Raw genomic sequence first — 14,167 nt, forward strand, 5'->3', positions numbered from 1 at the left:
AAACAGTAATGACATTATTCCACATGCTTGCACCCACTTGGTTTGCTGGGCTGTGTGCATGAAATCGTAATGGCTAAGTGGGTGCGTATGTGTATGTGTCTAACACATACACCCCTGAGTGCATATGGCCATAAGCAAGTGAATGTATGAATAAAATGGTAGTAGAGTGGATGGTTGGCTGACTGACTGCCTGCCTGCCTAGCTGCTTGTTTGCTTGCCTGTGGTAGTAGAGTCAGTGTCAGTGGTAGCTGGAATAAGCGGCTTTCAAATATTACCAACAAGACGTCATTTCAGTTAAACTTTAGATTTCGTTAAAGAAAGGTTTCTTCGTCTCACGAACCAAGCAGCAGTTCAAATTTGAATGGCCCAAACAAAGAGAAAATAAATATTTAAAACGAAAGGAAATTAAAAAGAAATTGAATTAACCACAAAATTGGATGTTAATAAACCAAGTAACCCAACAAAAGAAAAGAAAAAAAAAGATGTGAAAAATCAAAAAGCAAGAAGTCCAAAGAAAGAAAAGTTTTTTTTTATTGAAGAAATATTTTTTGTTTTTTTTGCAGTGAAACAAAGAGAAAATCTCGAAAGAAAAAAGTGTCAAACAAAAGAAAAGTTGTAAAAGCAGCTAAAGAATTTTAAACAAGTTTGTGAATTAATAACACCAACAACAATAATAAATAAAAACAAGAACAACACTACATTCCTTTAATCAAAGAAAGCAACAACAACACAAAAGCAGTTTTCCCAAATTGAATGAATTGTGGCTGATTAAGACCAGCGAGAAACGGCAACAGCAGCAACAACAACAAAAGGAACAGGCAAAGACTGTTTGGTATGCTGCTCCAATACTTGGTAAGTTCTCAATTTGGCTGACTGTTTTGTCTTTTGTGTTAACCAAAAACAGAAAATGAAGAGAATAACAACAACGCGCACATATATAAATACGAAAATACCCAAATGGAAGTGCTAAGTGTGCATTGCATTTGTATTGGAATTGAGAAGTAGAAAAATACTTCAACATCGTCATCACCAACCACCATCATCGTGAGGTTGATCGAAAAGTATAACATCATCATCATCGCCATCACCATCGTCATCGTCATCTTCGCCATCACCATCATTAATATTTATCCATCCAACTATGCTTACATCCATCCATCCATCCATCCACTTGGATGAATCCACTTTGCCAGAGCACTAAGCAAAGTGAAAGAATTTTGTTTTGTGTTTTTGTTTTTGTTGTGTTGGGGCACAACAAGTTTTTCTTAAAGAAAATTTATTTTCCTTTGTTTTTCCTCATTTCTGCCACCAAGTATAGTCGCTCTTGTAGCAACATCAGTCACAACCGCTTTAAGATGTGCATTTGTTTTTGTTGTTTCTGAAAATTACATTCACTTCACTTTGCTTGCCATACTGGAAGTATAAACTGCTTGCAATTCCAAGTATGTAGATATGCAGGTACTCGGAAATATTCATAGAAATATTATTTTAATAAGAAAAAGAAGAAGTTAAGTTTGGACGAGTCGAAATTTTAATCCCCCCACCATTGGGGGACGGAAAAAAATATTTGAAAAGGCAAAGTTAAAAAAAAAACAATATGCAGTGTTACTGTTATGTGGGCCTATATAGCCCATCATCTGCCAGAGAATGGAATAACTCGGTGAACTCCAAATACCAAGTATGAAATAATTCTAAGCCTCAAAACACCGAATATTGGGAGGCACCACTATATGACGGCTTAAGGTGAGAGTACATAAACAGCTTGAAGTCACAAGCTTCACATGGCATATTTTGTGACATATCTTAAATGTTGCGGATGTCAGAGTCGCATTGGAATACTGCCGTCGTTTTCCCTTTATAATTTGACATTAACATGCCTAGCCATGATGCCAAGCTGCTTATGTACCACCAGCTAAAGCAATTCTCTGCGAACTACGAACTTGAAATAATTTGGGTGAAAAGTGTCATAAAAATACCGAACATGGGAAGGTACCGGGAGGACCTGAATAGGCAAATTTCTCTCAAATATCACATTTGAAATAAATTCGATGGAGGTCCAGTTATATGGGGACTATATCAAAACTTAGACCTATATTTTCTGTTCTATGCAAGGATGTTTCTTACATAATGGGAACACACACTGACAATTTACAACAACCAACAGACCTTGAATCGGGGGCTATATCAAAAACGTGGATTTATATGACCCATTTTCAGTACCAAAAGTGCTACCAACCTAAAATTTTTGAGTGTGAAATTTTGTCCACCTACTTCATTTTGTTTGAAAGCTAAAGTGATTTCTACAGACGGACAGACAGGCGGGGATGGAAATGGATAAATTAATATATAATTTTATCCTGATCACGAATATATACAGGGTGAGATCAAAAAACTGCCATCAACTTCAGACTGCTGTCATTTCTAAGCCACTCATCCGACAACTGTTAAAATTATTCCAGTGACAACTCAATATATTGTTTACAACCGTACACAAGCATTTTGGTCAGAATTTTCCAGAAAAAAGTTATTCGTGATGGAATTCAAGCATGATAGTGTGATTTCTTTATATTTGGCTGGAAAACCACAAGTGGCTATCGTTAGAGCACTCCAGCATTTAAATGTAAATAAATGTATTGTGTCTCGTACCACCGCTCGTTACCGTGATAATGGTAGCGTAGCCCGACGTCAAGGAAGTGGACGAGAGAAAACAGCAACATCAGCAGAAAAATGGCTTGTGAGCTGAACATATCGCAATATTCGATTCGGCATATATTGTAAAATAAGCTCGGGGTAAAGTCATTGCAAATCCAAAAAGTGCAGGAACTTACACCGCTACGGAAAGAAAATAGACTCAAAAGAGCTAAAGAGTTGCTTTATTTCTAGCGCACAATGGCCACCAAAATCTCCGGATACCAATCCGTTGTGTCTGGAGTACTTTGGAAAGCAAGGTTGTCACTAAAAAATACGAAAGTGTCGATCACCTCAAGCAAGCGCTTCGCCGGGCAGGCTTCGGATAGCGTGTGACGGTTTCATTGGCCGTTTGAAGGCCATAGTTCGTGCCAAAGGTGACCAATTCGAACAAATGTAAACTTATTCTAAAATTTGATGCTACTATTTTGTACTATTTTGCAAAATTTCTCATACTTTAAGTACGAATTATCAAAAAAACACACATTTTTTTCCTTCACCAAGAGTGACCTTACACAAATCTACAGTTCTTATCTCATGTTAAATAACCACTTTGTACAATTCAGTAATTTGTCATCTACTAAAAAACGAATTTCAAAACATTCGTCCGCCTTAGAACTGATATTTCAGCAAAGTTTCAAATTTCGATCTATTATCACATATTTAACCATTTTTCTATTCATGAAGTATAAAGTCCACAAATCTCGCAGTATCACGATCCTACACAAAAAGTGATAATAATTTGCAAGTGCTAGTTCTTATTGATAATCTAATAAGAAAATTGTACCATAACTTTTAGTTTTCGTTCTTTAAGTTGTCTGTCTTTTAGTTTTCATTCCCATTGCAGATGCTCCCCCAATAACTTACTGTGAAATTTTCCAACTTTTAGTACCTATAACAACAAATTGTGGAAAATCCTGCCTTATTATATCCAGGATCTACCCTGACCAAAATTTCAAAGTCCCTTACAGATCAATCAATTACAATGGTGGAGTTTTAAATACTTTTCATGACCTCTCAGCTCTTTTTCAAACTTTCAAAGTTACTATTTACCTTACTAGCAAGTTCCCGATACTTTGCATCGAAAAATTTACCCTAAAATTTTAGATTCGTTCCAACAGTTCGTTAATCAATAATATAATCAGTAATAATTCAATAATCAATAATAATTCAACAAAAAATGGTAAAACGTTAAACTATTACGCCGAAAAATCTTTAAAGTCTTTAATTTTTACCGCTTACCGAGGGTAAAACCATTGCAAAATGGACCCACGTCCAAATTTTCTGTCCAATATTATTTCAACGTCTCCATATATAAGCCCTCATACAATTATAGTATACATTTCCATATCACAATCCAAGATACCAACAGAGATCTCAATATTAAATTTGGGGATTCCAGCTCCATACATTCACTCAATACAAAATTTAGAAGCATTTGGTTTTTTCGCATAGTTAAAGTTCACATTTTCAAAACAATCTCCATATCTCAATCTCAGATAACAACAGTGACCTAAATATCAAATTTCAAGACTTCGGCTCTTTAATTTCCCTCATTACCTGTTACAGCCATTCTCCCAATACCAACTTAACTACTTCTTAACACTTTTCGTACAGCTATAGCACGCATTCCCAATACCACCAATACGAAATTTAGCACCATTACCGTAGAAATAAAGGATGCATTTCTGAACCATTGCCAAATCTCACACAGATACCTTCAGTGATATAAACAACAAACTAAAGAGTTGCATCGTTGGCCGAAAGTGGTGAACTGCCGAATTTGGTTTTCTCCGATGATTGCTGATTGGTTTCTCATTCGTTGTCCAACAGTTTGTAAACAAACAAAATGATCGTGTTTACTTGCCAAAGAGGTCAGCTGAAAATGTGCACCTTCGGTTGGCCACCAGAACTCAAGTGCCGGCTATGGTGATGGTGTGGGCCGCCATAACAGCCGATGGTCGCTCTCCGCTCGTATTAATCGACCGTGGCGTCAGAATAAATGGGGAATATTATCTCGAAAATATTCTGGAGGGTGTATTAAAGCCTTGGGCACCCAAACATTTTGGCCCCAGACCTTGGACATTCCAACAGGACTCAGCACCACCGCACTTAGCACGCGCCACGTTACAAAATGAGGTTCCTCGCTTCATTTCCAGGGCACAATGGCCACCAAAATCTTCGGATACCAATCCGTTGGACTATTGTGTCTGGAGTATTTTGGAAAGCAAGGTTGTCACTAAAAAATACCAAAGTGTCGATAACCTCAAGCAAGCGCTTCGCCGGGAATGGGCCACAATACCGCAGAGCAACATTCGGGCTGCTTGTGACGGTTTCAATTCAAATCTAATCTTATTCTAAAATTTTATACCTTTTCCGACATTTTTTGCTTTCATTCAATAAATTAAAAAAAAATGTAAAAATTAAGACGTTTGACTTTGTTTGCAGTTTTTTTTTTATCTCATCCTCTATAGTACCATTCAGTACTTTTCGTACAAATATAGTACATATATCAGAAACCACATTCTTATGTCCAGGATGTGCAGTAACAGCGACCTATATTATAGTTTTTAAGCGCTATATGTTCATCCACTAACAGATTGTACCAAATATAGCACTATTTAGTACTTTTCGTGCACTTGTAGTACACATTTCCAAAACCATCAATACAAAATAATAAAATTCTATCTTCAACTATTCCCCCTAAACGAAACTATTTCAATGTAAGTGCCATTTAGTACTGTTCAGGTCGACATCATGTCTAGAAGTATTTCTTTAGCGGGACGCTGCTACTGCCAACCCTTATTCCTAAACATTCTCAAATGCTGTATGCTGGCGTAGGACAACCTGTGCCATGGAATTTTTCTCAAACCAGGACTATAAAAATAAACCTTCCTCAAGGTCAAAGGAAATCCAAATCGCACCCTTAGGTGTGACCTTTGTGACACTACACTTCCCTTTAATAACTAACCAAATTCTTGTTCGGCAAACTTGCTTCATTAGGAATTCTATATTTGATGTGGGCTGATGCAAATTAATATTCAAACAAAATGTCATTATTATTCCCTGGAAGAAATATTCGTCTAGTCGAATCAATTGTTAAATAAATAATTATTACTACTGTTGTTGCTGTTGTTGTTGTTGTTATTATGATTCTTATTACGATTCTGAAATCAATAATTCTGTTTGATACGTGACATTTGTTAATTAACATTACATTCAGAGCCCAATTAAGCCTGTTAAGTGTATCAACATTGAGATGTTGCCATAGGTTATGACAGGTGGATGGGGTGGTGTTGAGTTTGTAATTCCAGTTCATGGCAATGGAGTCTGTAAAGAATCCGAGTCTAAAATACATATTTACCTTTAAAGGGAGAGGGCTGATTAATCCAAAGTACCTCCTATCCCTACAAGGTTTATTTTCCTTTGTAATATTGTCTTTGAATATTGAGGGTGTTTTTGTTGTCTGAAAAACTTTCTCTCGCTATCTCTCTCCCTTCCCGGAACTTCATTAACACTCTAAGCGGTGGAAAGGAAGAAAGAAAATTGTTATTTCTTAGCAAATTGATTGCCAATGCTAGAGGGAAGCGAGCAGATTTTGCAAAGAAAGTTATATATGTACTCACTCCGCTTTGGGGGATAATATTAAACTTAAGACGTGCATATGTATGGTATGATGTAGTAGGTATGTATATGTGTGCGTGCATTACAATGGAGTCGTAAAGATGTGTTGTGCCACATTCTTGTGACCATGAACCATATCAATATCTCTTCCATAGAGATTTCATCAATGGAGGACACTCTCACACACACACACTATTACACAGAAAATGAAATAAGAATTCACAAGGATAAATGAAGAGTCCTTTACGATATTCATTCATATTAAATTAACATACAGCAAACATTTGCAGATACATGTATACTAGGGGGTGTTGTTTTTAATATATTGGGTCCAGAGATAAAAATCACCATTATTTACAATATTACATTTATTAATATTAAATTTTTAACAAGAAATAAATGATATTGAAAATTCATTAAATTAAATAGATGTATTTTCTAAGGAACGTAGAAAGCAAACAACTTCACTTCGTCCAAAAATATATTGCAGCTTATATGTTCCCTTCATTCTCCGCTTCCATAGTGTTAAATGTATAAATAAGAAGGACTTAAGCACGAGTTCAACCCAAAAGTAAGTCTGCAGGACTCGCTTCAAAAACAATTATGAAGACCGGAAGGTTTTTGCCAAAAAAAAAATCCTACAACAATATGTTTTAGAGGTATTATAAGTTTGATTGGGCCAACAATTATTTAACACCTCGAAATATTGGTTTCCCACATAGAAAAGTATATATGGATCTTCCTATCACGCCGAGCTGATTCGATCTAGCTGTGTATGTCCGTCCGTCCGTCGGTCCATGTTAATTTGTAATCACTCTATGGGTCGTAATTATGACCCGATCCTCTCGAAATTTTTCCTTATTTTGCAGTTGTTTTACAGGTCGCAATTATAGACCAATCGGCGCGGAAGTTAGCATGGGGCTACAGCTTTGGGCTGGGCAGAAGCCTTCCAATTTGGATGGTCATCGGGTAATATTAAGTGGGTGAAATAGACCATAACATTTGTGTTAAATAAAATTCAAATATTCCATTAAACTGCGAATATTTTTAATCCCGGCGAAATCACAAATAGACGAAAAAGTCAATTCTAGTTGCCGAAGTCCGCAATATATTTAGGGGTTAAAATGGACTAACAACTTAAAATTTTGCTAATTTTGCAGCCGTTGAAAATGTCACCAATAGAAACCAATCTCGTATAAAGTTTGAGTTTAGGACAGCGAGTAGAATGGACCACTACTTTTGTGTGAAACAACCCGCATTTCCATTCCACCGAACTTCAAGCTTTTTTACGCTGATTTTTCTTAGACAAGCAAATCATATAGATTAGTCTAAATTTGGAGATACAGAGAGGCCTCTTGCATTTGGAGATGATCGCAAAATATTTTAATGAAACCAATCGACACGGAATTTTGCAAGAAAAGAGAGTTAAGAACAGGGAAGATGTCTAGCATTTTCGATGACATTTAGATTATATTTAGCCGCAAAATAGACCACAACAACTAACAATACGGCGGAGTGCGCTAATATTGGGCAATTATCCCTGCTCAAAAAGCTGAGGGTAATACCTTGGCAGTGTTCTATGACATAATTTAAAACGCGAAATCTTCCAAATTAGATTTAGACATGAGTGGGCTTCTAACATAAAGCATATCCAATTTTTCACAAATCATTTGTTTTGGTCAAGGACGAAATTGGTGATAATCAGTCCATGGATATAGCTCCCATATATATTTTCGTCCGATTCCAATCTTATTGTGCGCCATATAAATACTATTAGCCGAATTAAGATGGAATTTGGCACATGTGAACGATTTCAGTCTAGAGGTAATCTTATTGAATTTGGTGAATATCGGTACCATCAATTCAGAGGGTAAAGTACTCAGAAGGAACTCATTGTGTAAATAGACAATTTCACCGAGAAATGTGGCTAAAATCATTTAAAAAATCGACTATCCGGGGGTACCGTTATATGGGGGCTATACGACGTCTTGGACCGATATAGCCCATCTTCGAACTTAACCTACTCGCAGACAAAAAACTAATCTGTACAAAATTGAAGCTTTCTATCTTAATTCCTTTTGACTCTAGCGTGATTACTACAGACGGACGGATGAACAGTGCCAAATCTTCGTAGAATTTTATGCTGATCACATACATATACTGTGTTAGGTCTAAAATTGTTATTTCGATGAGTTACAAACGGAACGACGAACTTAATAAAAATCGTCGGAAAATACCGCTCAAATGAAAACCGTCATATGGGGGCTATACGAAGACGTGGTCCTGCATAAGTAATTTATGTCATAAGCTGTAGTAAGTGTTTCGAACATTATATACGAAATTTGAAACAATTCCGGTGAATAATGTCGCAAAAATCATCAAAATACCGAATATCGGGGATATATGATATCGTGGACTTATATAGACAATTTTCTTCTAGGGGATGAAGTACTCACAAGGAACAAGGAAGGTAATGTACTCACAAGGAACTCCTTTTGTGGATTTTAAGACAATTCCATTGAAATTTTTGGCTGAAATCATCAAAACACCGAATATAGTGGGTACCTTTATATAGGGGCTATACGATACCGTGGATTTTAATTAGGAAATTCTCTTCTAGATGATAAAATACTCACAAGGAACTTCTTGTGAGATTTTCAGACAATTCCATTGGAAGAATGTGACAAAAATCATTAAAATACCGAATATACGGAGGTACAGTAGACCGGAGCTACAACCCATTACGAACAACAAATTCCAATTTTCAGACAAATCTGTGGAACGAAGTGGAAAAAATCATCAAAACACAGAATATCGGGAGGTAGCGTTATATGGAGGCTACACCAAAGCGTGGACCTATGCATACAATGTTTCGCTAGCGAAGCTAGAACCCATTATGACTTACAATATCAACCATCCTAGACACAATACAAATTGTTCTGCCAAATTTTGAAGCTCTACGTCAAACAATGTGGGCTGTATCGTGGTTTCAGCAGACAGACAGACGCACAACGTTATTTCGACTTAGAGTTTTATGGTCTTTGGTTTTATGGTTATGGACTTTGAGTTTTATACTTTATAGGGGGTCTACGATGAATATTTAGGATCGTTATAACGCAAAATTAATATACCCTCCTTTTTAAGGTAGAAGAAAATATGTTAAATCCCCCTTAAATAATTAAAATTGGGATGTAGGTTTCTATTGGAGAATCTATTATGAACCCATATCTATATCTATAAAAGAGGAAAATGTTTGTCTGTAATTTATGTTAAACTGAAAGTAACATGGGCTATATAAAATTTTGAAATTCCATTTGGAACTAGAGATATAGCATTAGAATCGGAGGTACCTCCCAAAAATGTAGATTTTATAGGCACATATCTATTGATCGATTACAGATACAGTCTCCAAATTTGGAATGCGTAACGGTATTTGAAACAAGAAAAAAATAATTTATAAAAATATTTTGGTCAAATTATATTCGAATCGGTTCAGATTTAGATATAGCTTCATATATATTTTCAACCGATTTCGTTTATTTCATGCAACCAAATACGACATGTACGTTCTTTTTAATGGAATATGGAATGAGTGACGGGATTTGATCAGAAAATAAATTTGGTAAATTACATTGAAATCAGATTTGGATATAGCTCCCATATATATTCTCGGTCGATTTTCAATTTTCAATGAAATTCAGAATCTGTGGCGGGATTTGTTTACAATAATAAATTTCACAAATTAATTAGAAATCGGTTCAGATTTGGATATAGCTCCCATATATATTCTCTGCCTTTTTCACATATTCGACTCACCAAGCACGGCCTGTACCTCCAATTTCAATAGAATATTGAAGGTGTGACAGAATTTGGTGTAAAAGTAAATTTTGTCAAATTATATTGAAATTGGTTCTGATTGGGATATGATGATAGGTTCAGGTTGGATTATGGTATTGGGCTAACAGTAAAAAACTACACAACAATGTAATTGAGGATATTATTATATCGGAGAAGTATGTTGCTACCTCGAATTGCAGTTTCCATTTGTTATAAAATTAACAAATGAGGGCTAAACTTGGCATGTTCCTGCTTTTCTTATGGTCAGCTGTCCCTGGCATATTCACAATTGTTTTTTTTTTTAAATGTTTGAATTTATTTTATTTTTTTTTTTTAAACAAACAAATATTCGTAAAATTTTAAATGCATATACACCTAAGTCTGTTTTTACACGGTAGATTGGTTCCAGAAGAAGTCGTGTAAAAAAAAAACGTGTAAAAAAGACATTGATTTTATGGGTGATTTGTTCCTAATGGGTGATTTGTTCCTAATTTCTAAAACCTATTAAAATTAGTGAAAAACAAGAATTTTTAAGAACAAGAATTCATGTCTATTTTATTAAATCAAATATATAATGCTTGTGCTATTCACATTTGCTTTGACCAGTAAAAAATGTTTGTACGTGCTAAAGGGGAATTCACTTAAATCTTTAAGCTAGTGTTCGCAAACTATTGATACTATCGATGGTTTCAGACTTTTTTCTTTCATAAATACTTCTTTGTGATATGAACATACTTCGCAAAAATTAAATTTGACAAAAAAAATTTAAGTACATAAAATTTCAAATCGTGCTAAATGGAAAAAAATCGTGTAAAAAATTAAAAATGTTCAATTTTCAAACCGTGTTATATCAAAACCGTGTACAAAAAGACCGTGTAAAAACAGACTTAGGTGTAATATCAAAAGGAGTAGCGAAGCGCACCGGGCTTAGCTAGTTAAGTTTGTTGTTCATAATTTCAGCAAATGTCAAATTATAGTCCATATAATGCCTAAATGTGGACCAATCTTAAAATTTTTTGGTTACCTTATTTTTCACTTTCTCAAATCGATTATCATTTCCCATACATGTGGGCCCGCTGTACAGTATTTCCAAAAATATATTAGCTAAAATTAACTCTTTGAATTAATTTTTCTTTGCGAAGGGTATGTTAAATTCGTCTCACTTTTTTTGTCACTTATTTAGTTAAAATTCAATCCGAATATCAACCATAAGTTTTCTCTCTCAATTTTTCTCCCTCTCCCAATATCTACCACAATGTGAACACTCACTCCGCTACAGAAGGTATTTCTTTCTTAGCCTTATTTGGTATCCAAGTAACTGGTGTTGGTTGTTAATAAATTTTCTTGTTGTTGTTGTTGCTGTTATTGTCATTCTTTCACCTTATTATGTAGAAAAAAGTGTGTGAAGTTGTCTATTTCGAATTTTATGACGTCGAACATTCCATTCATAATAATACGCAGAAATTCAAAGACCGGCTCTAGGGGTCTAGAGAAAAGGTGTTTCTTTTTTTAGTTTTCCAAGAATTTGATTTGTTTGAATGTCGTCTGTTTATTTGTTTGGCAGTGACGTAGGTATTTTTATTAATTTCTTGCATATCCATCCATCCATCCATCCATCTTATCAAGCTGCAGCCGCCTATTTTATTATTATTCAAGCTTTTTTACTTTTTTTATGAATGTTTGTTGCTTATGACTAATCCCCGGCAACAATAACAACAACAACACCAAAAATAACTTTTTGGGTTTTTACCTCATTGTCATTCGAATTGAGATCGTGTTGATCAGCAACTATGGCTTTTGTTGTTGTTGTTGTTGCTTAAGTTAAAGGTAGCAAGCATTTCGATCATTGATTTTATTGTTTGGGGATTTTTGAAGGAATGGAGAATAAAAGCAATGGATTTGATACCAATCTACTCCTCGGTACTGTGTACGAAGAATAGCCTACAATTGATTGCAATGAGGTCGTGTCGATCAATTATATCAGTTTACTCTTTTTCTCTTTGGACAACAACGAAGTCAAAATATAAGTCGTTTTGAGATGGCGTAATGCTTAGAGATTGAAAATATTGAAGCCTGTTATGTGCGTCACATATGCGGACATAATGGAAACGTTTGTTTGAAACAAATGTGGAAAATCCACTATTAGATATATCCGTATGGATTTAATTCTAACAGGATTTAAACGTTGTGCCTTTTTTCAAAGGTTAATTTATTTAATTATAAAAATAGAAAAGAATATACATGGCAAGTCTGTAGCAGGATTTTGTTCTGTTAAAAAGACTTCTTGTGTTTCAACTATTTTACAATTGTTATAGGAGAAACCATGGTACAATGAGGTGGTAGAACAGTTTCGTAAAACTACAGAAATACAGCCCTAAGGCTATGTCAGCTTCCTGTCAAATTTGTATATGCAAGAAGTTATTTTAATTTATTCAATATTTTTCCTCATTTCTTAAAATCAGTTAAACAGCGGAGAAGTGAATGAAATGCCTGCATTTTCTTTCATTTCATTTTCATTTTTATTTCCATAGAATTTGAAATAATATATGAATTAATTAGAGTTTTCTTTTTTTTTTCAAAACAATAGACACATACAAACATTGTGATGCATTATCACAAAATGGATTTTTCTTCAATAAAAGGCAAAACTATAAACCAGTAAAGAAAGTCCTAAAGTCGGGCGGGGCCGACTTTATGATACCCTACACCACTTTGCCAATTTAGTACAGCAAAGAGGAGAATTTAATCATACACGCTAGTTCAAAGGACTCAATATGCCGAAGCAATAGTATCTTTTAAATTCGGACTTGTATTGCCCATTTGGTGCAAAAATAATTTGAAATCGGATAAAGATATATATGGGAGCTATATCTAAAACTGAACCGATCTCGATAAAATTTGGCAAAGATATTTCTGAGCTGTATTTGATATATTTCCCTGAATATCGTTGTTACGGAGTGCGTATTACGGCTGTGGGTAACAAAAAAATCGTAAAAAAATCGGATGAACAATATATATGGGAGCTATAGCTATATCTGAACCGATTTCGATCAAATGTGGCATACTTATTTTCAGGCCTAATTTGGTCGTATGTGCAAAATTCCACACTATTCGGGCTGATATTGCACGTTTTGGAGCTATATCTAAATTTTACCGATTATCTCCAATTTCAATAGGGTTCGTCCTTGGGCCAAAAAAGGTTGTTTGGAAAATTACATCTCAATCGGATAATTAATGCGACCTGCATTTTGTTCACAAGAATACATGGACAGACGGACGGAAGGACGGACGGACAGACAGACGGATAGACGGACTGACATGCATAAATCAACTCAGAAAGTGATTCTATGAAGATCCTCAAAAGTAACTATGGGTCTATCTCGCTTCCTTCTCCATGTTACAAACAAATGCACAAAGACATAACACCCTTACCACTATGTGGTGTAGGGTATAATGATTTCCAAGTAATTCGAAAACTCGGCACTTGGTATATGCGTTCGACGACAAAATACCAAGGTCGGGAGTTCGAATCTCAGAGTAAACTTCGAAAAAATTTATAACATATGATGAGTTGTTGATGTAGATGTGCGGGTTTATGTTCGCAATGGTTGCACAGTATAAAGGGTGAGGTAAAAAAACTGCAACAAAATCAAACGCCATAATTTTTACATTTTATTGAATGAAAGCCAAAAATTTCGGAAATAGCATCAAATTTTAGAATAAGTTTAGATTTGTTCGAATTGGTCACCTTTGGCACGAATTATGGCCTTCAATCGACCAATGAAACCAGCACACACTGCCCGAATGTTGCTCTGCAGTATTTTGGTCATTTCCGGCGAAGCGCATTCTTGAGGTGATCGACACTTTGGCATTTTTTAGTACCAACCTTGCTTTCCAAAATACTCCAGACACAATAGTCCAACGGATTGGTATACGGAGATTTTGGGGACCATTGTACGCTGGAAATGAAGCGAGGAACATCATTTTATAACTATTCTTGGAAGGCGCGTGCTGAGTC

The 14,167-nt window shown here is 35.3% G+C and overlaps 1 protein-coding gene across 4 annotated transcripts in view; it reads left to right on the forward strand.

The window, feature by feature from the left end:
* Positions 1 to 14,167, forward strand: part of LOC101900464 (serine/threonine-protein kinase D3) — a 74,389-nt gene that overhangs the window by 26,562 nt on the left and 33,660 nt on the right. For 2 of the 4 annotated variants that reach the window (XM_059127052.1, XM_011297928.3), the window contains exon 2: positions 564 to 852. The exons of 1 other annotated variant lie outside the window; for it this stretch is intronic. The gene's annotated coding sequence lies outside the window, so the exon portion shown is untranslated. Of the gene's footprint in view, positions 1 to 175; positions 453 to 563; positions 853 to 14,167 lie in introns of those variants that run through there. One more of the 4 variants, XM_059127051.1, reaches the window with a different exon arrangement.

Source organism: Musca domestica, unplaced genomic scaffold (genome assembly GCF_030504385.1).
Source record: "Musca domestica strain aabys unplaced genomic scaffold, Musca_domestica.polishedcontigs.V.1.1 42, whole genome shotgun sequence".
Classification (NCBI taxonomy): domain Eukaryota; kingdom Metazoa; phylum Arthropoda; class Insecta; order Diptera; family Muscidae; genus Musca; species Musca domestica.